This window comes from Herpailurus yagouaroundi, unplaced genomic scaffold, assembly GCF_014898765.1.
Source record: "Herpailurus yagouaroundi ecotype Mexico unplaced genomic scaffold, PumYag 67681, whole genome shotgun sequence".
Taxonomy (NCBI): Eukaryota; Metazoa; Chordata; class Mammalia; order Carnivora; family Felidae; genus Herpailurus; species Herpailurus yagouaroundi.
The window spans coordinates 3,467,577-3,491,659 of NW_024420481.1; the positions used below are offsets into that span (position 1 = coordinate 3,467,577).

Below are 24,083 nucleotides of genomic sequence, written 5' to 3' on the forward strand. Positions count from 1 at the left end.
AAATCAATGTACAGAAATCAGTTGCATTCTTATACACTAACAATGAAGCAACAGAAAGACAAATAAGGAAACTGATCCCATTCACAATTGCACCAAGAAGCATAAAATACCTAGGAATAAATCTAACCAAAGATGTAAAGGATCTGTATGCTGAAAACTATAGAAAGCTTATGAAGGTAATTGAAGAAGATTTAAAGAAATGGAAAGACATTCCCTGCTCATGGATTGGAAGAATAAATATTGTCAAAATGTCAATACTACCCAAAGCTATCTACACATTCAATGCAATCCCAATCAAAATTGCACCAGCATTCTTCTCGAAACTAGAACAAGCAATCCTAAAATTCATATGGAACCACAAAAGGCCCCGAATAGCCAAAGTAATGTTGAAGAAGAAGACCAAAGCAGGAGGCATCCCAATCCCAGACTTTAGCCTCTACTACAAAGCTGTCATCATCAAGACAGCATGGTATTGGCACCAAAACAGACACATAGACCAATGGAATAGAATAGAAACCCCAGAACTAGACCCACAAACGTATGGCCAACTCATCTTTGACAAAGCAGGAAAGAACATCCAATGGAAAAAAGACAGTCTCTTTAACAAATGGTGCTGGGAGAACTGGACAGCAACATGCAGAAGGTTGAAACTAGACCACTTTCTCACACCATTCACAAAAATAAACTCAAAATGGATAAAGGACCTGAATGTGAGACAGGAAACCATCAAAACCCTAGAGGAGAAAGCAGGAAAAGACCTCTCTGACCTCAGCCGTAGCAATCTCTTACTCGACACATCCCCAAAGGCAAGGGAATTAAAAGCAAAAGTGAATTACTGGGACCTTATGAAGATAAAAAGCTTCTGCACAGCAAAGGAAACAACCAACAAAACTAAAAGGCAACCAACGGAATGGGAAAAGATATTTGCAAATGACATATCGGACAAAGGGCTAGTATCCAAAATCTATAAAGAGCTCACCAAACTCCACACCCGAAAAGCAAATAACCCAGTGAAGAAATGGGCAGAAAACATGAATAGACACTTCTCTAAAGAAGACATCCGGATGGCCAACAGGCACATGAAAAGATGTTCAGCGTCGCTCCTTATCAGGGAAATACAAATCAAAACCACACTCAGGTATCACCTCACGCCAGTCAGAGTGGCCAAAATGAACAAATCAGGAGACTCTAGATGCTGGAGAGGATGTGGAGAAACGGGAACCCTCTTGCACTGTTGGTGGGAATGCAAATTGGTGCAGCCGCTCTGGAAAGCAGTGTGGAGGTTCCTCAGAAAATTAAAAATAGACCTACCCTATGACCCAGCAATAGCACTGCTAGGAATTTATCCAAGGGACACAGGAGTACTGATGCCTAGGGGCACTTGTACCCCAATGTTCATAGCAGCACTCTCAACAATAGCCAAATTATGGAAAGAGCCTAAATGTCCATCAACTGATGAATGGATAAAGAAATTGTGGTTTATATACACTATGGAATACTACGTGGCAATGAGAAAAAATGAAATATGGCCTTTTGTAGCAACGTGGATGGAACTGGAGAGTGTGATGCTAAGTGAAATAAGCCATAGAGAGAAAGACAGATACCATATGGTTTCACTCTTATGTGGATCCTGAGAAACTGAACAGGAACCCATGGGGGAGGGGAAGGAAAAAAAAAAAGAGGTTAGAGTGGGAGAGAGCCAAAGCATAAGAGACTTTTGAGAACTGAGAGCAAACTGAGGGTTGATGGGGGGTGGGAGGGAGGAGAGGGTGGGTGATGGGTATTGAGGAGGGCACCTTTTGGGATGAGCACTGGGTGTTGTATGGAAACCAATTTGACAATAAATTTCATATATAAATTAAAAAAAAAGTAATAAAAAAAATAAATAAAAACCCCATTTTGTCTGGGATATTCTTCAGTGATAACTGATTAAAAAGGTAAGTATGGTGTGGGAAAATACAATTTTTTAATTGGCCATAAGGCACAGAATAGAACTATATATTTTTAGATCCAGAAGAGACATTACAGTTTGCTTGATCCAACCCTCTCATTTTACATATAAGGAAACTATGATCCATATAAGTTAAATGACTTACCCAGGATTGTATACTAAGTTAGTGGCATAGATGGGGCACCGTATCAAGTTCTGTGACTCTTGCTTAGTGGTCTTCTCAGTATTCTATACTGCCTCCAGGAAATTGGAAAGGTGGAAACTGAACTCCACCCTTGTACTTTCAAAGCATACATTCTACCTCTCTCTATGCCTGGAAGTGCTTCATCAGTACTAACCAATAAGATTAAAATTATTATCTTTTTAATTCAATAAGTTACTTAGGAAAGCAACCACATGAAATGGATTGGAAGAGACACTCTGGCACTAATGCCCGTCAGTATATGTGGCAGGAATTAGATTGGCTGCATTATTATGCATCACAACCTGCTACGAAAGCAGAGTCCCAGGAAAGAGCTACTGGATTTGGCCAATACAACTGCTCTGATTCAATAAGTAACTTGAAGTTTTGATGAAATCGATCACTCATTTGCCTGTGGGCCAGGAAAAAGGAAATCAATGAGCAAAAAGAATCATGATGATAAGAGAATACACCTCAACCCTGCCTTGCCCACATATGCCTGTAGCTGAGCTGTATCTTCCCAAGATTAAAGAAACTTTAAGATTGAAGTCCCACTCTACCCCGCGTGGCACACATGTGTCACACTTCTGGAATAATGCTTTCTATCCCAGGCAGTACATCTTAGAAAAACACTTGACAAACTAGAATAAAACAAAGATAGTCAGGGGCTGGAAAACCTGTCATATTAAGAAAGGTTAGAAACTGGGACTTTGTGCCTGGAAAAGAGAAAACTTAGGCATGGAGAATAGGAAGGAAATTGACGTATTTTTAAGTACCTACTGTGTGCCAGGCACTTTGTGTACTTCTCCTTTTACTCTTATACAACCCTATGACCATACCTCCTAACACAAAGTTAAGTGTAATAATACATGTTAAGAATGAGATAAGCTCAAAGACCCATTTCAACTCTAAAATTATATAAATCTAAGTTGGTACATCTACTGGTTAGGGAGCAGCCATGCCCTTTCTGGGCCTTTTGTGGACTTAGTTGGGTACTCAGAGCTCACAGTTGGACAGGCTTTACTTCTGTTACTATGTATATGAGCTATGGGCACAGGTGAAGTATAAATTAATGCCCTGGCCTGTCAAGTGGAGAGAAGCTGTTTCAAGGGTTTGTTTCAAGAACAAATTGAGAAATCACTGGGCAAGGTCAAAAGAAATTTATTAATGAAAATTGATTAGCCTCCAGGGTTTCTTTTCTAATTGCAACAGTTTATAATCCAAATGAATTTAGTACCCACTTTCAAATTCCAACTCTTTCACTTTATCTTAATAATTCCTTGCATTAACTTGCCATATGGTTCTTCCCTTTCCAATCTTATGATAATGTCATTTATCTATTCATTCAGACACCTTTGTATTTCTAATATTGGCCAATTACAAAAGCCATCTGTGATTTATATAGCATTCTCACCTAGAGCACAAAGGGTTTCATTTAATTTAAAAATACAAATGTACCATGCCATGAGGAAAATAACCCACAGATAGAGCTAAATAGCTAACCCTTCCTCCCTCTCCCTCAGCCTTCCTTTACCTTTCTTTGGCTACCTTTCTAAAATAAAGCATTTCACAAGAAAAATGAGCTCTTTAGGAATTCCATTACTGTGAGTAGTAGAAGTGAGAAGACACTATCATTAACCTCCTTTGCTCAGTGGCTCTTGCGAGAATTGGAAAGGCAGCTAGGAGTATGGCTTATCACATCCTATGGCAAAGATGACAGTGGGTTGTCACCTGGGAAGGCAATGGGGCAGAGAGAAGCTAGTCAAGAGCTGCTCTAGAGAAATACAAACATAAAAACTTAAGGCTTTTCAATCAGTTGCTCCTCAAACTGGCTGGAATCCCTGTAGAAGGCCAACTGAGTTTTTGAATGTGTCCATTCTTTCTGGAGACTCACTAATCAATTTGGCATTGTGCATTGTAGAAAGGATCAAAAATCAGAATCCATCTATACTGATGGTGATCCAGTGTGTGTTGCCAAAGTTAGGTGAAGTTTTTATAAAATTCCCAAATGCTCAATCCCCTAGAGAAGGGAATTCGCTGACTGTGGTCTAGTTATGTTTCACAGCTAGCCTTCCTCTCAATTTAACTTTACTAAAAGCACCAATGATATTTCAGAAACAATGTGTGAGGTTTATATTAGAACCATTTTTATTGACCTAACTGAGGCCTTTGATTTAGTCACCCATAAACACTTTCTTCAGAAATTCCATGATTCTGGGCTTAGCGGTGACCCTGTAAAATGGTTTTCTCTCCATTTAGTTCTTGCCAACTTAGCCTCGACCTGGAGGTCCAAAATACTTGCAGGCTGTCATCTTTAGTGAAGATTAACTGAAGCTTCTCTTTGGCTGATGGTGAAGGAGAGTTCAAAGACTATGAAGGCAGCTCCATTTATGATCACAAAAAAGGTTCTCCTTTTGAAATCATCTCCCTCTTTCTAGCAGATCTGCTTGTGTCAAGGGTACACTTTTTAGCAGAATCTCTTTCTCAAGTTGCTTTCAGTGTATATTATCCCCAAAGGCAAAACATTCATTGTAATACATACAATATAACTTATTGTCAGCGGAATAATAGAATGGCAGAACTAAATGGGATGTTATAGAATCTTTATCTTGATATTCTTGTTTTATAGATGGGGAAACTGAGGCCCAGAGATGTTGAATGACTCATCTGAAGCCATACAGATACTTAGTGTCAGAGCCTAGAGCAGAACTTAGGTCTCAGGACTCCTGATCAAGTGCTTTTTCTGCTATGTCATGCTGCTTCATGCCTAGCTAATTCATTTAGGAGTTACCTGTTATAAATGCTCATATATATTATATATAAGTATATATTATATGGGTATGTCTGTTATATACTCTATGAATGGCAACATAGCCTAACAGTTAAGAGTAGACCTGGGTCTGAATTTTATCCCTTGAATGAATTTACACATCTAACTTAATCTCTGAGCTTTGGCTGACTCATCTGTAAAACTGAAATAATAACACCCACCTGTTAAAATTATGGTGAGAAGGAAATGAGAAACCATATATAAAGGACTTTGGAAAGTGCCCTGCACATAGTAAACTCTCAGCAAAATGCTTACTATTTTTACTTATATATAGCTTTTTTTTTATGTATAACTCATTCAGCTCCCCCTCCCTACTCCCTAAGATTTCTCTTGGAAATCTTAATTTTATTAAACCAGTATGCAAATGTGTTAAAATGCAGCAACATTTTTTTAAGCTAACCTGAGTCTAGTGTATCAGGTTTTTTTCTAAGCTAATTGCAACCTAATTTGGTTCTGTTCAGTATCACATCTATTTCCACAAACAGGAAATTGTCTTTTCTAGATTTTGATTGGCAGGAATGGTTTTATAAACTTTATTGAATTACATTAGTGTTGCTCTGTGGTGGAGGAGATTCTTTCATTATAAGCCTGTTTCTAGGTGCTTATCTTTTTCATAAAATTACCCTTTGGACTGAAATATTTTCAACTTGTTTTGTATTTCAGATGGGAAGGAAAAAATTGGAGGGTAGGAAAAAAATGGAGAAATTTCTTATAACATTTTATTTGACTACTGAGTAATCACATTTAAAATTTTTCTGTTTGCTCCTGTGGTTTCAAAATGTTAAAACCCCATAAGAACCCAGAAACACACAGCACAATTATTTTAAAGAACAGCTTGCAGAAATTCCACAGGAAGCAACTGTGTATATATGAGATCAGAGTCTTATGAAGACATGGTACCTGGCCCCAGAGGCTTTCTTTTTCAAATTGTCTTTGACAATCCAGATTTTTTAAAGCAGATTTATTTAAATTGGACTGTGGTGTTTCATATTCCCAACTATCTTTCTTTCTCAACTTGGGTGAGAAATATTTGTCAGGAAAAAATAGAGGTACAAAGTAAATAAAAAGAAGAGATTAGAGAGGAACAAAGGAAAGCAAGGATTTGTAAATGGAGCTGGAAGCTCAACTAAGAGGCTAAGGAACGGCTAATCAGAGATTCCCAAGATGAGAAGCCAGAGCCCAGTGAATGCCCTGGTAATTTTGGTCAAATTGCTGTCACCATGGTGTAAGAAAGATGAGGAACCATTGCAAGAAGAGTTCTGTTCATTAGAGATAATCTCAACTACAGAGGGTATGACTGAGGACCTGAGAGGGGAGTGGAGGCAGCTGAGCCTTTAGGCTAGACCTCAGAGTGGAAGTGGAGTATAGAAACATCAAAAAGCAGCAAGAACACATAGGTGCAAAGGCTGGGCTCTAGAGTAGAAGCTAAAGAAAGGAGGAACAAGAAGGGACTGTGTAATCACTTGAACCAGTATGAAACTATGTGGTTATTGTAAAATTGACTGTAACTTACCTTAACAACCCCCATTTAAATTGTGAACTCCATCAGAGTGGCACTGATCATCTGTTTACTGCTGTATCCCCAGCACCAAGAGCCATCCTTGGCTCATAGTAGGTGCTCACTAAATATTGGTTGAATGAATGATCTGCATGGAAATTTACTTTAAGCTTTCCTCCCACCAGAGTAAAGATAATTGTATATGTGAACTGCCTGACTGCTGCATTGGAGTAATGGGGAGAAAAAGGTGAAGGAGGATCTTAAACCCAAGATGTGAAGCAGAGAGACCTGGGCTTGCGGCAGGGATGGTTTGGATGGCTGCCTTTAGAGTGTTCCATTTACCTTAGTTACTCGGAAAAAAATTGCCTTAATTTTTTTGACTCTCCTTTCCCTAGTCCTGAGTTATTCTATCCTGGAATTAGGAAGGAAGCAAGGTAGTCCTGAGGAAGAGGCTCCCCATTTGACATCTTACCTGCTATGTACAGCCTATGGTTGCTGTTCCATTGCCTGACTACAAACAAAAAAGGAACAACCTTAGAAATCAGAAACCCTTTTCTCTTGTTACTGTCTTATGCTCATTTGAACCTGTGCAACCCCTCTGTGGGCTTGTTATGCCAGCCTCTAGAACAGTGCCTAGCACCTAACACTCAATAAATACTTATTGAACGAATGACCCTGCCTGGTTATGTAGTTTTGAAATACCATCCAGTGTGTTAAGCCCCTTTCCTTCATCCCTTAAAGAATATAGGGCTATATCAGGATGAGCAATTATGAGGAAATTGGAGAAAAAGAATGGAAAGTAATTATAATTTTATATATTCCCAAATTCTGGTGCACTTTTGGGAATCCCCTAAGTGTCTTAGATGAGTTGCAACTCCAAATCAATGTATAAGGTAGTTATTTTAAATGTACAGTGCTAAGACTCAAGAACATTTAACACCTGTTTTCCTTCTAGGGTGAAAAGGAAATTTTGTGCTCTTCTATATGTGTCATTACACGTGAATACTTACACTTGGGGTGAAACTGTTAAAACAGTTGCGTCTTTCTTGTGCTCTTCTGGCCCATCAGCTAATGGGTTATACTTAGATATGTAATTCAAGACTTTCTCACTCGTAATCCCAAAGCATTTGAGCATAACCAACGCTTCTCTAGAAGGGGGTGGTATGTGTGGCAGATATGCTTTCTATAGGATGAAAGTTGGAATTTGAATCCCAAAAGGTTTATAGGCAGATTTTGGAGGCTCCCACTCCAGAAGCCAGGAAGCAAAATATCATGGACAATATTTTTAATACTAGGCTAGATGTGGAGGATGTGAAACTAGTACAGGAAATGTAGAACATTTGGCAAGCTTATGCTTCCTGTCTAAAATAACTGTTATGGAACATTAGTGGGAGGTAATGTACTATAGTGAATTCTACTGTTTTCCTTATTAGACTACTTATACTACTGAATTTTCTATATGTTATAGATTTCTTTCTTTTATTTTTTCTTGTAAGAAAGGTCACATCCCAACTGTGTATGTATAAGGGGATATCTATATTTAGTTTCTACCTTTAGGTGCATTTGTTTTCCTGAGTTACATCTTCAACAACTGACATGGTGTTGTTCAGGCAAGACATTTATTTTGAGCACTATAAGGTTTCTGATGGGAGTGCTGTAAACTCCAGCTCTAAATTGATGTTGAAGAATCGATAAACTACTTAGCAGAGGAATAAATGACTTGAGGTAAAAATAACTAAGTAAAATGTAACTCTTGCTTTCTGTTCAAGTATGTATAGTGAGAAGGAACATATTTGACAAAGAAAGCCTTGTATAGTTAACAACCTCGAGATCCTGTTCCTCATCTGAGTAATGTATGCAGATTATTTTTTTAATTTCATTCAGAAAGGGATCATCACGAAGATCAGAATCTGATGACTACAGTTTAGTAAAGGATTTGGAATCATGAAACCAGTTAGATTCTTTTCCTAGAGAAGTCAGAGCTATTTTCCCCTGTTCAGAGTATCTTTATTTGATAGTAATGTGTTAGTGACTATAGAGGACCTAAAGAAGAACTCTCGACTTCTTGACTTTTTCCTTTTTTGGTTTATTCTAAGGACTCTGTCTCTCCCCATTTGATCATTGTTTCAGGTATTTTTCAATAGGATCCAGGGATTAATTAATTCATTCCATAATTCAGCAAAAAATTATTGAGCACCTGCTTGGTGCCAAATACTCCATTAGATATTGTAAATACAACAGTAAATGAAAGATATACAAAGGTCCTGCTATCATTGAACTTCAAGGCAGATGAGTGAACAGAAATATATGAATACATACATAGAATTCTTTTTTTAATGTTTGTTTTTGAGAGAGAGAGAGAGACAGAGAGACAGAGAGAGAGACAGAGATACAGAATGTGAGCAGGGGAGGGGCAGAGAGAGGGAGACACAGAATCCAAAGCAGGCTCCAGGCTCTGAGCTGTCAGCACAAAGCCTGACATGGGGCTTGAACTCAGGAACCATGAGATCATGACCTGAACTGAAGTTGGATGCTTAACTGACTGAGCCACCCAGTTGCCCCTACATACATAAAATTCTTACTGATGGTGGTTAAGTATGAGGACAGCTATGGAAGAGAAAAAAATGTCAGGGCCTACTTAGATATCACAGAAGGAAGGTTTCTCTAAAAAGATGCATTTCGGGCTGAGGTGTGATGGAGGAGAAGGCGTCTGATGCACAAATAGCCTAGGAAACAGCAGGCACAGGTTAAAGCAAGAAAGGTTTGGTGTGTTGCAGGAACAGAGGGAAACCCAGCATAGTTGAGGAGAGGGAACATGGCATATATAAATATAAATAAAGTCGGAAGAGGTAAATGGTGCCACATCATACAGACTTTATAGGCCTCAAGAATTGGGGTTTTAAAATTTGGATTTTATTCTAAAAACAGTGGGAATCCATAGAAAGGTTTTAAGCACAGGAGTAGTGTGAACTCTTATATATTTTTTTGTAAAGACTACTTTGGCTGTTTGTGGACAGTGAGTTAAAAGGTGGACAAGAATGGAAGCACAACGGCCAATTAGGTTATTCATTTATTGCAGGAGACTAGGTAAGAGAAAATGCTGACATCGATAAAAATGATGGTAGCAAAGATGAAGAGAAATGGAGAAAATCAACATGGATTTTGAAGTTATAATCAAAAGGCAGGATCTACTACTGGTTGGGAAGTATGGGATGTTGAAAGAGTAGAAGTCAAGGCTGACTTCCAGTAGAAAGGGAGAAGTGATGATGAAGAAGTAAAGGAATCTAGACAGGAGCAAAGTCTTTGAACAGGCGAGGGAAGATGGGATTGGGGGATACTCTTTCCATCTCAACAAGGCAGAAGAGAAAGAATAGATAAAGATGTAGGTCACTGTGTAGATTTGGTGGTGGGTGGAGGAGAGAGCTCTTTCTGATGGCTTTTGTTTTCTCCACAAAGTATGAGGCAAGATCATCAGCTAAAGGCAGGAAGCAGGAGAGGAGTGGGAAAGATATAGAAGGATTGAGGAGAGAAGTGAAGGTATATCATAGTCGATTTGAAGAATGGGAAAGCAAGCTTAATGCAGAAGGAGCATTGTGGGGCAAAGATGAGTGCTCAGTTGAGGCTTGTGATTAGAAATACTTTAAATGAAAGTAAAGCCCATCAACTCAGCTATGTGAATTTTCTCCAGTCATGTTCAATAGCTCAGGTCCAGGTCCAGAAAAGGCAGTTTAGCTGAAGTCTGCTCCTATTTTGCCATATGAGTATATCTGGAAGAGCATAGCATGGTAGAATGCGATGGACACTTGACTGGGGTTGAGAAGACCCAGGCTGTAGTGCAGGCTCAAGCTACTTGCAAACCATGTGACTTTAGGTAAGTCGGTTAAACTTGCTCTGCCTCCCTTTTCTCATTGGTAAGATAAGAAGGTTGGACTAAATAATCTTTAAGGTTCTTTCTGGCTCTGAAACTGTGTGATTATTTTTTTTCCTTGGGACAATTCCTAATCTCAACCAATTTCTCATTAATATAGTGTTGTGATTAAGCGTGTATACTCTGGAGCCAGACTGCTTGGATTTGGATTCTAGCTCCACCCCTTCACAGCTGTGTGACCTTGAGTAAGTCATTTTACCTTTCAGTGCCAGCTTTTTCATCTTTGTAATGGGCATTAAAATGCCACATATATACTTAGTAGGGTATTGTAGTGATTAAATGAGTCAATGCATGTGACACTCTTAGAACAGCACCTATACTATGCCCTCAACAAATGTTAGCCATTACCCCAAATAAGTTCTAGTTCTACATCATCCATTCAGCCGTAAAATGCCTGAAAGCTTGGAATTTCTTCTGCTTGCAAGCACGCATACCACCTGACACCATATTTAGAGTACATCATTTTGTTTCAGGTTGGCAGTGTGGCATAGCAAACTGATTTCAGGACCAGATGGGCCTTGTGTCAGATGGGCCTTGGTTTAAATCCTGAGCCTGCCATTTACTTAGCTCTGGGATCTTGGGTAAATAAATTAATAAGCTGGTATTCATGTTCCTCTTCCACAAAATGAGGACAATAGTAATATTTATCTGATAGTCTGTGGGAGAAAATCAAATGAGGTAGTGCGTGTGAAGTACGTGATAGTACAGGGCTCGGCACACAGTCAGGATTTAATGAAAGCAATTATTATGATTATGTTACCATGCCCTAATATTTACCTTGTTACGTCAGTTCTTGAGGTATAGGTAACCTTTGTCCCTGTTACTTGTTATTTTCCTGAAGCACAGAGGAGCAACAAGTAGCCCATCGGAGAGAAAAACCTGAAAGAAAAAGCAGTATCAACCAGTGCATTAGAGACAAGGTGAAGCTAGAAGGACTAGAATAAAGGAGTGCACACTGTGATTTGTTACAATCAATATTGTAAACACAGATTTATTTTAACATTGAAATCGTCCTTTAGAATTTGAATATTGTCTGTCAGTGAGAACAGGTTAATAGAGCCCAAAACAATAGTATGCCTGGTCTCCTCTGCTCTAAGAAGGTCACCATTGCCTTTCATTTCTGGACAAAGGCACCTTCCATGGACCCCTGCTGATCAAGCTCTAGGGAAGTGGCCGTTCTTTTGAGGCCCTTGAGCTCCTTGATGGAAAGGCATCATGTGAGGCTGAAAGTGTAATAAAATCTCATTCATATCTGACACTCAAAAAACTGCTTTGGAAGCAGCACCTACTTTGCTTCCTACGTTTGAAAACACCCTACTGAGTTACATTGATTTTTTTAAGGAAAAGAGATATGGGGGAGAGCAGCTCATTCCAATGCTTTCGTGTACCGGTTATCAAACTAGATGATTTATAAGGCTCATAAAGGATTTCAATTAATATCGATGTTTTAATCTCAATGTTGTTTTCCACATGGTATTAATTACAAACATAAATTAGACTCAACTTTTTTCTTATCAATTATAGTTCAGAAAAATATCATATTTAATTCTTCAAGCTGAAATCTTGGTCATTCTTGTTAAATGGATTTCATCGTATCATCTACTAAACTGAATGTTTATGCCCAATATCAATGCAAGACTTTATGAACTTAGACAAAAAGTAAACTTCCATCCCTGTCCTAATATCCCCTTGTATGTGCTAGTTAAACGCAGAAGCTAAATTTCTTTAACAAGGTGCCTGCCAAGCAGATTTGTCACTATGAATTATGGGCTTTCTTTCTGTCTCAGATATTTGCTCATATCTCTTTCTCTAGCTCTAAAAAATTGTGATAGTAATTGTGATCTTACTAGGATACACTATTGTAGTGGCTGGAGCATCAGCTTAGATATTGTGATATCATTTGCAGTTGGACAAATTCACTTTACTTCTTAATCCATTTCCTCTTCAGAAAAATGACAATGATAATATCTGTCCTTATCTATTTTGCTTGGAGGTTGTAAGAATAAATGAAACATGGATGGAAGCAGTTTGAGCATAAATACATAAACCTGAAAAATTATGACTCCTCAGGAATTATTTAGGCATACTCGTTTTTGTGTTTTTACAAAGTCCTTCCCTCTCCAGAAATACATGTGTAACATACTCCATCACCATCAGATTTAAAGAAACATATAGACACAGACCCTCATGTAAACTAATATACTTTTAAAAAATGGTTACCTTGCTCTGTATAGAATTGATCAACACGTTAATATACTTACATCTGTCTATCTATTCATCCATCTAATATTTGTCAAGTTCCTACTATGGGCCAGGAACTGTGCTTTCTTTTCTGGATGAAAATTATAAGAATCAAGACAGGACTGATTCCTGGCTCATGAGCTTATGATCTAGTAAGGGAGATGACAGACAGTTAAAATAAAGTTTAAGTGCTGTATGTAATAGGTGACTGTCAGAGTGTAATAGAATACCAAGCAGGAGTACAGAACCTGAGATGTGGAGGGTAGAGAAGGTGGAAAGACTTCCCATGGAAGTGACAGGTAAGACTTGAAGAATGAGTAATTGTAGCCTTGCAAAGATGAGTAGGGAAGAATATTCCAGAGGAATATCACTGCAGAGGGGTATCACTGCACTTAGTATTTTGGAGTGTTTATCCCATTTAGAAATCAGCCAATTTATAGGTGCCTCTACCTAAATTTGGAGGAACTTCATGGCTTTTCAAACTTTGTGGATTATTGGCTCTGTTTCTGGATACACTGTATAAATGAAACCCTGCCTTAGTATGAACTGATTTTGCTCTTTGATTTCTTTTCTAACTCCTACAAGTCAAGTTCTCAATTTCAATGTTTTATTAGGGCCCTCTTATGGTTCTGAGTGTTGTTTATTTTGGTTATCACAATTGCAGATAATTGCACATTTGCATTTAACATGAATTTAAATGCTTTTAATGAGTTTCTGCATTTTGGCTGGGTTAATTAGTTTATTAGTAGGGAATTGTGTCCACCAACGCAAGTCTGTTTTATCTATATAAGTCCAGCAAGCATGTATAATTTTCTGATATTAGCATAGATTCGGAAATCACTCATCTATGTGATTTAGTGACCATTTATTTATAAACAATTTTTAAGACCATGTAAGTCACTTTCTAAACTTAGTTGAAATCATTTCCCTCCCAAATTTTCTAGGATTTCCTTCTTCTCTGAGCTCTGGATACTAAATAGTTTTCAACCCTGTATGTTTGAACTATTTCTTGTTGACTTTTAAGAATTTTTCTATACTATTTTCAAAGCATCAGGCTGCTGCCTTGTGTTTTCCTCAAACTAAAAACAGTTTACCCTCCCAGGTAATACCTGGACCTAATGCAAGCACATCAAAGTTCACGTGAAAGTAAAGAACATTGTATGTAATTAGCAATAGGGCGTAATGAACCATCTCACTGGCCTGAATACAGAGCTAATGTCTGCAGGTGCTATCACTTTTTGAGGAACACAAATGAATGATTTAAAATGTGATCCTGGTATGCACTTGACAGTATATATAGTGAAAGTTTATAATATGTAATTACATATGCTTATCTCTTTATGGGACTTTATCTAAAATGAAAAGGGCACCTAAGCCCAACTCTCAATTTGGACTGCATAAGCTGATGGGTGACAAAACAGGGCTCAGAGTTGACATAATTTCTACCATGTAGCTAACTTTAGCTTTTGATCAAAGTGAATATTTATAGTTGTAAAGGAAATGTACTTCTTCATTCTTTTATAAAAGTAATATATTGTGAAAAACTTCAAATACAGAGAAGAACAGGGTATACAGTTATGCCCACCATACAGATTTACGAAACATTAAGATTTTCCATATTTGTTTCCAATCCTTTAAAAATACAAATATGGTTGAGCAGTTGAAATTTATTTTGTGCCCTTCCCTGGTCACATTATCCTCCCTTCCTCCCCTGCAGAACTACCATCCTGAAGTTGATATAAGTCCTTCCCATTCATGTATTTGTATAAATGCATGCACCTAGAAATAGTATTTAGCAGAATTTTAATATTTACAAAATTTGTATCACACTATCCATGTCATTAATCAACTTGCATTTTCCACTCTATTTCTGAGACTTATCTGTATTGATATACATACCTATTCATTTTAATAGCTATAGAGTATTTCATTTTATTTCTCCATGTTCTTGTTGATAAATTTTGTAGGTTTCTTCTCACTTTCCATTATTACAAAAAGTACTCCAATATACATCATTGTATATGTCTTCTTCTGGTTGTGTATAAGGTTCCCATCTTGAAGTGACAGTACTGGATTGCAGAGCATATGCATCTTTCAACTTTATAAGACACACCCAAGTTGTTCTTCAAAGTTGTCATTCCACTGTCTTAGAGTTGGGGCTGCTGTAACAAGTACCATAGACTGGGTGTCTTATAAACAACAGAAAATTATTTCTCACAGTTCTGGAGATTGGAACTCTGAGATGAGGGTGCCAGCATGGTCAGGTTCTGGTGAGGGCTCTCTTCCAAGATTCAGACTGCCAACTTATGTATCCATATATAGTAGAAAAGAAGGCTAGAGGGGTGCCTGGCTGGCACAGACAGTTGAGTGTCCAACTCCTAATTTTGGCTCAGTTCATGATCCTAGGATCATGGGATTGAGCCCTGCATTGGGCTCAGCACTGAGAGTGACACCTGCTGAAGATTCTGCCTCTCCCTCTGCCCCTCTCAGCCACTCATTCACTCTCTCTCTTTCTTTCTCTCTAATAATATATATATGGGCTAGAGAGATCAGAGGGACCTCTTTTATAAGGACACTAATCTCATTCATGATGGCTCCACCCAATCACCTCCCAAAGGCCTCACCTCCAAATACTAACCCATTGAGGAATAGGGATTTCAACATATAAATTTGAGGGAACACAAAGCATTCAGTCCATAACAACTACTTTATACTTTCTACAAGTGGTATATGAAGGTTCCTATTTCTCCATATCTTCCAGCACTCAGTATTGTCACTTAAAACATTTTTCCAATTTTATGGGTATGAAATTATGTGTAACTGTGTTTTAATATGCATTTTCTTGTTTACTACTGAGGTTTAATATGTTTCCTTGTATGTATTGGTCATATAGGTTTCCTCTTCTATGAATTGCCTGTTCATATCATCTTCTCATTATTCTATTTGGTTGTTAGTCTTTTTCTTACTGATTTGAAGCAGATTATCTATTCTGCATACTAATCCCTTATGCTTTGTAAATATCATCTCCAAGCCCGTGACTTGTCTTTTAACTTTGCTTATGATGCCTCTGTTGAACAGATGTTTATTATTTTAATTGAATACAGTGTGTCAGGGTCCCTATTCTTTAAATATAAAACTGTGCGGAATAAAATAATCATTCCCCTACAAACTGGAGTCGTTAGTAAATTAAAATGAAGCAACTCTAAGTAAGACACCAGATTGTATGAATATGACTTCATATAAAATAAGCTTGGGAGGTTATCTAGAAATGTACAGGAGTTGTAGTCACTAAAAATGTAACTTCAACAGACCATTAAAGAAATTACATAAAGTTATACAAGATGAAAAAGCTCTAGAGATTTGCTGCACAAGAATGTGTATATTGTACAGTAAGTAACAATACTGTATTGTACGTTGAAAATTTTGTTAACAGGGTGGATTTCATGTTAGTTACATGTTTTTTGGTCATAATAAAAAAAGAAAATCACTCAGTACATGTCCTTTCAGCCTTAAAAAAAAAAAGTAATTTCATTGGAAATCTAAGTGTTGGCTCCATTATTTATCCATAACTGTATTCCTTAGACAAGTAATTTTACCTCTCTTCTAATTTTTTTCATATGTAAAGTGAAGAAATTATGTCTGCTCTACGTCCTATTACAGGTCTAAAAGTTCTATGGTATATGGAAATAAAGAATGGTTTGGATGTATTCTAATGATTTCAAACATTCATTAAGAATTTTCCCAATTTCAGACCATGCAGATTTTCAAGAATTCCACTAGTATTTCTTGGAAGCCTTTTAGTATACATCTGTACTCCCTTTTGAACCTTAGGGCCATATATAGTACTAAAAACAATTCCCATCAATACTCTTGGAAGACCTAAGCTAAGAGAAGTGAAAAAGAATGAAGAACAAGAAGTTGTAGATCAGAAAGGGAGGGAGGGAAGAGAGTGAGGTGTTTTGAGGCGAAATCTCCGTACTGTTATGTAACACCAAAGGCATGGGTTGGTGTCCTGTGTTCGAAAAGTCAGAAAAATGCCTTTACTTTGATTAAACAAAAACAAAAACAAAAAACAGAACTGATCAAACATGTGGATCTTGGTCAAATGTGTCCATCAGCAGTATCTGACTTAGAAAGCACTTTTCTTGCCACTTAAAGATGACCCTTATCATGACTTCTCATCTCTGTTGGCAAGTGACTGACTGCCTTTTGTATGCTGCTTCCACATGAAAACTATCCCTTGATTTGCAGTCAAAGTCATTACTAGATGGTTTTTTTTGTTTGTTTTCTTTTGTTTTTGTTTTTGTTTTTGTTTTTGTTTTTTTGTTTTTTTGTTTTTTTGTTTTTTTAATCTGACTATGCTTTGGATACTCTGGGCTGAACTTCTGGCTCAGAAACAGTCATCTTACTTTTAAGGTCTGCTGCCTTACCCCAACACTATTTCCAGTGCATCTTTAAATCATATCTCTACTTTCCATTGTCCAGTTTCTTTTTCCTGATTCTCTTCTCATCTCACATTTTTTCCCACCCCTTTGTCTATATGTTGGTATCCTGGTTTCGTTAGAGAATCTTAGGTGGGTAATATTCTTCTGTAAGACTTCTTGGTAATACTACAGAAACTGCAAGAAGTCAGATAGCATCCAAGTCTCATCACAAAATAAAAAGATAGGCATGGCTGTTCTCAGTACCCTTTTACGTTGTACTCACGCCCAGCAAGACCACTAAGTTTTCCTTGAATTTACTTTTGTACTGTGCATTCTATGCCTCTGCGCCAGCCATCTCTTTTGCCTGAAATACTCTCCTCTCTTGGTCCTCCCTCCTGTCTGCTTTACATATTCTTTAAGAACCAGCTCACATATGACTTACTGAAGAGGTCTTGGAAGAATTAGGCCATTTTTTAGCACTTTGTTTAGACTCATCACATTCTATTATGTCTACTTGTTTGTGTCTGTTCTGCAGGTTCCCCAAACACATACACACACACTACACACATTCTGTAAACTTCTTGTGTGGGTGGAAACATAATTTTCATTTGTAATAAAAAATGCCCCTTTCCTCATGAGAGACATAATCTTCCTTGTAAAGTGTTCTACCCACAATTTTAATATATAAAGAATGAGAAGAAGGGGACAAATATGAGGAGTGACTTGGTTGTGGAAATCAAAACAAACTTTGTGTTAGTCCAGTCCAAGTAGTATAAAGCTTACACCATAAGGAGAAAATAAAAAACGGCGTTCTAGGACATATGCCTTGGCCTTATTTAAAGGACCATGAAAGAATGAATTTTCATTGCCACTCCGGTAGAACCCAGTTCTATAGCAGTGACGCCAATCTTGGCAAGTGTGGAATTAGAATCATTACTTTAGGTAGTGTACTGTCAACTTTCTTCATGACAGTGTTATAGATGCTATCTGAAGTGGGTATTCCAGCATCAACACTTGTTAAAATTGTGGTGACTGGTTCATTGTGTTTTCAACAGCTGCACATAAATCAACTCCTTCCCTGTAATGGAATAGCTAGTGCAGCTACCAACAAAGATGAAACAAATTGTAATTTTCTGACATCTTTAGGTAACTAAAGCAGTATGTCTCTGTTAATAAACTTTATAAACTCTCATAAATATTGTCACTTGCTCCTTGCATCACCTTTATCACCATTTCTTATTGGTCAATAGGGACATAACAGGAATTTACTTCTAGGCCAAATGATTTTCAAGAAAATATTGACTAACCTTAGTGAATTAAAAACAACTAAAAACCTACTGATCTTTATATCACATACCAGGGCAATTAGGAGCCTACCATAAATGTGCACTCTGTGGTGTACTGAGAGATATAAAATTGGTAGTGTAGTCTCTAGTTCTGTGAAGTGGGTGACAGTATACAAAATGAAGACCTATACATTCCACAGCTCAGTAAGGTGATAGAATCCCTAAGTGCTTGGAGAATACAAATCAAGGAGAGGTCTTTGTGATATAGGTTATTCCCAGAAGGCTTTTTGTGTCTTGTTAGGTGATTTACTGTCCTGCCCAAATCATATTTGCCAGTTTGGGATCTACCCTTCCTGCTACAATGAGTTGCAGATTTCTGAGAATTTTGCAGATCTTAAAATTTTGAAATTTCTTTCCAAGTTGCATATGCCCTTCTTTATACCTAATTGGTGGTGATTTTATGTGTTATATTTGTTTGTTTGTTCCACCTTTCTGGCTGAATATTGGAACATGATTTCTATTAATTCAGTAGACCGGAACCATTTTCTAAACTGTGTACCTATACAACCCATCTACTCATATTCTATCTATTCTACCTTATACCTCAAGATTAGAAAGGGCTTTGTCAAGAATCCTTAGCCTTTTGTTGTCTGTTCTAGCTCTTAAAAAAAAATAGAGGACAAGAGACAACAAATGCTTCCTAGAACATGAGTAGGTCAAACCTTTTGTTAATAGGCCTAATCTAATCTGCTTCCTGATCTGGACAAAGAGATTTATCACTATTGACATACAATATATTTTACTTATTTTGTCTATTTTCTGTATCTGCTACTAGAATGTGAGCTCCACGATGGCAGCGATTTTTTACCTGTTTGTTCAGTGTTGTATTTCCAGAGACTAGCATGTAATAACTGCTCAGTAAATATTTGTTAATTGAATGAAAGGGAAGTTACCCACGTCTTACTGAGGCCAGTATTAATTAGCTCAGGTACCAAGGGTAACTACAAGGAAGGAAGTGTGAGTAAAATGTAACTCATTTTACTAATACTTTGCTCAGTATAAGATCTGTTGACTATCTTTTACTTGGATTATCTCAAAAGCTGTGTAAAGTAAATAATATTCCCACTTACAGATAAAGAAATTAATGTTCTGGGAGTTAATTTTCTTGTCAGAAGTCAGTAAGTAGCAGGTAGGAGGATTGTTATTCTAGAGTTTCACTCCAGAGCCTTTGTTCTTCTACCACACTATTCTGATCTTCTGGGAAGTCTGGGGAGCATTTTGCTATCATACAACCCACTGCCACTTAAGTTGTAATCTAAGGGAACCGTATGTTCCAAAGCAGGGCGACATGATGGTCACCTTTGTTAAGGGAAGGAATTTAGATGATAGGAAATTCCTTTGGATGACACCTATAGAGAGGATATGAATCCCAACTGCTCCCATGAGGAGTACTGTTTATAAAGAGACTGGAATCTAGTTCTGGATCTCCCTCCCATTAGTGAGCCATCACCTCCCCTCTCAATAACCCTCAAGTTCTCAGCAAAATGGCAGTGGGAGGGTGGTTAGATCTAGTGACTGCAGGGTCCCTCCCAAGTCTGAGATTTCTTTTCTCTGACTATGAATGACTGGAAGACATTGCAATTAAGAGACATTGTTTATTTTCACAGTGGGAGCTCAAATGGCTTTCCAAATTTTACCTTTCCCATTAAGTCTTATTGAAAAGTTCTTCTTCCACAAAGTAATGATAATTGGCCCATCATTTTTTAAACACCCTATAAAATTTTCATCAACTCTATTCCAAACTTCATAGTGACTGGACACTGAATATCTTATGCTTTCAGCTCACGGGCTGTATGCTACCAAAATACATGCATTAATATTCACAATGGCTTTTTACTTCCTTATTGGAAAGTAAGTGACCTTATCGACTACTCTGGAATGTACCTATAGGACTCTTTGCATATGAGTAAATGTAGTTAGGGGAGGTAGTATAATATGTTCATTCATTCAGTGAACAAAATTAGTTAATTAATATTGAATACACATATGTGTCAGGCACTGTGTTAGGTGCTAGAATACTAAATTTGCAGTGTAGTGTTTAGACCAGTTCAATGCCTTATAAGCTATATTGGGCAAATTAATATCTTTAAACCCCAGTTTTCTCATTTTTAGAAGAAAGTAATAATAACACCTGCCCTATGTACTCCAACACTGAGAGTTATGAAAATAAATATGAAATGGTATAAAATACCTTTTTAATATATAAAGCACTATTTAGTGTTGGTAGTTTTTTATCCTGGACTCCATGTGTAGAATTTTAATTAATGAGGTTCTTTTAGTCCTTGGAACCCATTAGGATATTTCAGAATAAAAATCATGATTTTTGTTCTAGTTCATTGATTCACCCAAAATCTCTTAGTGAGTCATTGGTAATTCTAGAAGCAGAACTGGAGCTCTACTAATGATAAGAGTTAAATTGTAGTATCCCTTGCTGATTTGGAAAGACTTCTATGATGCTTCTTAATATTTTAACAGTCTATAGACCACTCATTGCTCTTCTTTTCCACAGGAATTTATAGAAATATTTATGCAATTATATACTCCTTACTCATTTGTTTTAAATTAGTTTATATGGGTGTTAAATTTATTTGGATCTGTGAAGTGGAAGATGCTTTTTCAGTATGGTAGAGATAGCAATTCCCTACTCAGTCACACAAGGGCAGTATTAACAGTGGCAATGTTCTGTAACAGTAGAAATGTTTGAATGAAGTGAAGTGTGCTATAGGCTGCTGGCGTGATGACTTGTTAACTTTTCCTCTTCCCCTAACAAAGGTTAAATATCAGCCAGATTTTGTATACGGGAGCAACAGCTTTGCCAGTTCTATCTGCTGTAATCCATAGCATCCTTTATTTAGATGATGGTGAACTCAAAGACCACACCTTGCCCAGTCTGGTAAAGGGAATCACCAGCAAACAGACACCACTGTGTCCATGTGAACTCTGTCAGTTAAGCATATTATTGCAGCTGATTTATGGCAAATTATGATTCGCTTGTTTCTTTACAGTAAAGCCTTGGAGACAAACATTTCCAATTTGGTTTTCCTCTCTTCCCCTTCAACTGCAAGCAGGATCAATAATTGTCATCACAAAATAGAGCTCTGTTTTGACTTTTGACATTGACCCTGCTCCCTAAATGAAGCCAACAAAAACTCCATTCACTGTCTTCCTCAGTTCTATGTCTCTAAGGAGGTGAAAATAAGAGTGGTAGAAAGAGAATGAGTTGTTATCAGGGAAAGATGTCCAAAGGATCATTATAAATATGTCATCAGGTATGTATTGAGTGTCTGTGAAGTACACAGTATGTTACGATGTACTGCAATGTGTAAGTGTGTGTGTGCATGCCTATGCTGGAGTTGGAGGCACAGTCTGCCAACAAGGTGTCATCTGCTTTGGAGAAAGAAACCACTTCCACAACAGGACTTGCAGACAATTCTAAACTAAGAGGAATGCAAGTAGAGTATGGAATGGGCAGCCAGAGTAGGAGAAAGGTGCTAATAGTGTTGGAATGGTCACAAGGAATATTTAGTTACTGATGCCATTTCAGACATCTTCCCTAGGAAGCTACCTTACTATAAGTTAAGGAATTCTGGACTATTATTCCTTACCCTTCCACCACATTCAGGTTCAATTTCTCCCAGAAGTGCTAAGTGTTTTCCCTTTATTGATGACATTATTTGTAGAAAGAACATTTCCAAAAATATGGAAAAGTAGTTTTAAAGTCCAAAAAGCTGCCTTGAAACCATCACTGTACTGGAACAGGCAGTTTTACTAGGAATTGTGAGATCTCTGGGAATTGAAATATTAATAGTTTACATAGCAGAGAAGATAGCAGGTTTAAGAACATGGAGTTGAGAAATGAATCTGGATCTGAGTTGAGTAGCTGTAACAGGAAGCCTGTCATAGACTGATATGAATTCTAAAGATGGTATCAACTACTTAGTGGCAGAGGGTAGATAGTATTTTTGTGCGGAGGTCCCATTACATTAAGGAATGAGAAGTAAGAGGAGTAAAAAAAACTTTAAAGCAAATTCAAAGAGAAGCATGGTAGGTGAATGCAAAGGAACAGACTCCCCACAGCTCTAGTCTGGTACATGCATTGAGAGGGAAATCTGATGCTTAACTCCTAAAACGCAACTAGCCAATATACTGATGTTACTGGAATGTTGACTCGTAATGAATCAACACATCCTGCTTAAGGGAACAAGAAGTACTACTTAATTTGTCAACCATCTCTCCTAGCGTTCCAGGCTCCTATAAAGGTTAGCACACCTTTGGGTGCCAGAGACCAGGGAAATAATAGAGGGAGTGTCAAGAGAGGCTACTAACAATAGTCCCCATACCAAAGTTTGGCCATCACTCCCCCCTCCCATTCCTTCAAACAAGGGCTTAGAAATCAACTGCAATTCTGTGTTTAAGATGCTAAAGAAAAGTATAGAATGATGGGTCTAAGTTAGAAATAATTGAGGTTTAAGTCAAATCTTGATTATTCGAGAGCTCATTATCTGGTTTGTGGGTTTTCTGTACCCTTGGTATTCTTTATTCTCCATTCTGCTGTCTGCTTTTTTGGCAATTTTACTGCTCATTAGTTATTTTACAAGAAGGTGGGCAGGGAAGGAATAGGAGAATGATGCTTTAATCGGCAAATTTTGCTATCTATTAGTGCTCTGGTGAAGATTCTGATGGGGAAGGAAGCAGAATCCATGGGCCAAAATACATGGTTTGAGGTCTATAGGAATTTCATTTTTCTTCACAGCCTCTATCACCTGTGAAACATTGAACAAATTGTATGCCTTTGAGGAGAAAATGCCCAACTTCCTGATAAAGAGAGGGAAAATCAGCCCCTTAAGAAAGTGCTGAAAGTTCTTTTTTTCAGACCCTTTTATCACTATATTAAGCCAGAAAATACACTATACTAGGCAAACATCCTCTGTTCCCTTGTGAGGGGTAGATTAAACATTTTAACATCACATTTATAATAACAACTTGTGGATTTTTTTAGTGGTGGTGGTCAGAATTTTTCATTTTTCTGGATTACCTCTGGCAAGTTTGTTATTCATTAACACTATCATACATATTTGACCTCTCTCATAGTTATCCCAGCTCCTATTTGTAATCCTTTCTCAGATGACTGGGCTGTGTTCCATTTAATTCTTTTCCTTACTCCCAAACTAATTATTTGGGGCTGATAATTACACCTCATATGTCATTTTCTGGTTTATGTATAAAGTACAGATCTAACCGTGTTATAATACATATTTTTGAAAAGTTAAGGTTTTTTTACCATGGGTAATAGATCTGGATCACAAAGGGCTAGCCTTTGTGGTGGTCCAGGAAGCAATAAAAGTGACATTTATTTTAATAAAATATATGCATAGAATATAGCTTGTGGTTTACTTGCAGTGAGGAAGAAAGAAGTCAAAGGCTTAGAAAAATCAGTTAATAAAATCCTAGGTAATCTTCAAGAAGAAAAGAATTAGAAAGATGAAGAAATATAATTATGTTTAATAAAATATTTTAAAAACAAAATGTTGGGTAGATCTATTTTGTGGAATTAAATAACATCATATAAAAAGAAGATCCTCAATTTTTTTTTATAAATTCCTCATTTTAAAAAATATTGCATATGTTCCAACAAGAAAACTTGTGTCAAATATACAGGAAACTAATATTCTTATATTTTAGAG

At 37.3% G+C, this 24,083-nt stretch overlaps 1 protein-coding gene across 8 annotated transcripts in view; it reads left to right on the forward strand.

Moving 5' to 3' along the window:
• ENOX2 (ecto-NOX disulfide-thiol exchanger 2) overlaps positions 1-24,083 on the forward strand; it is a 286,573-nt gene that overhangs the window by 71,591 nt on the left and 190,899 nt on the right. For 2 of the 8 annotated variants that reach the window (XM_040468174.1, XM_040468175.1), the window contains exon 2: positions 10,489-10,573. The exons of the other annotated variants lie outside the window; for them this stretch is intronic. The gene's annotated coding sequence lies outside the window, so the exon portion shown is untranslated. The remainder of the gene's footprint in view (positions 1-10,488; positions 10,574-24,083) is intronic. 8 annotated transcript variants of the gene reach the window in all.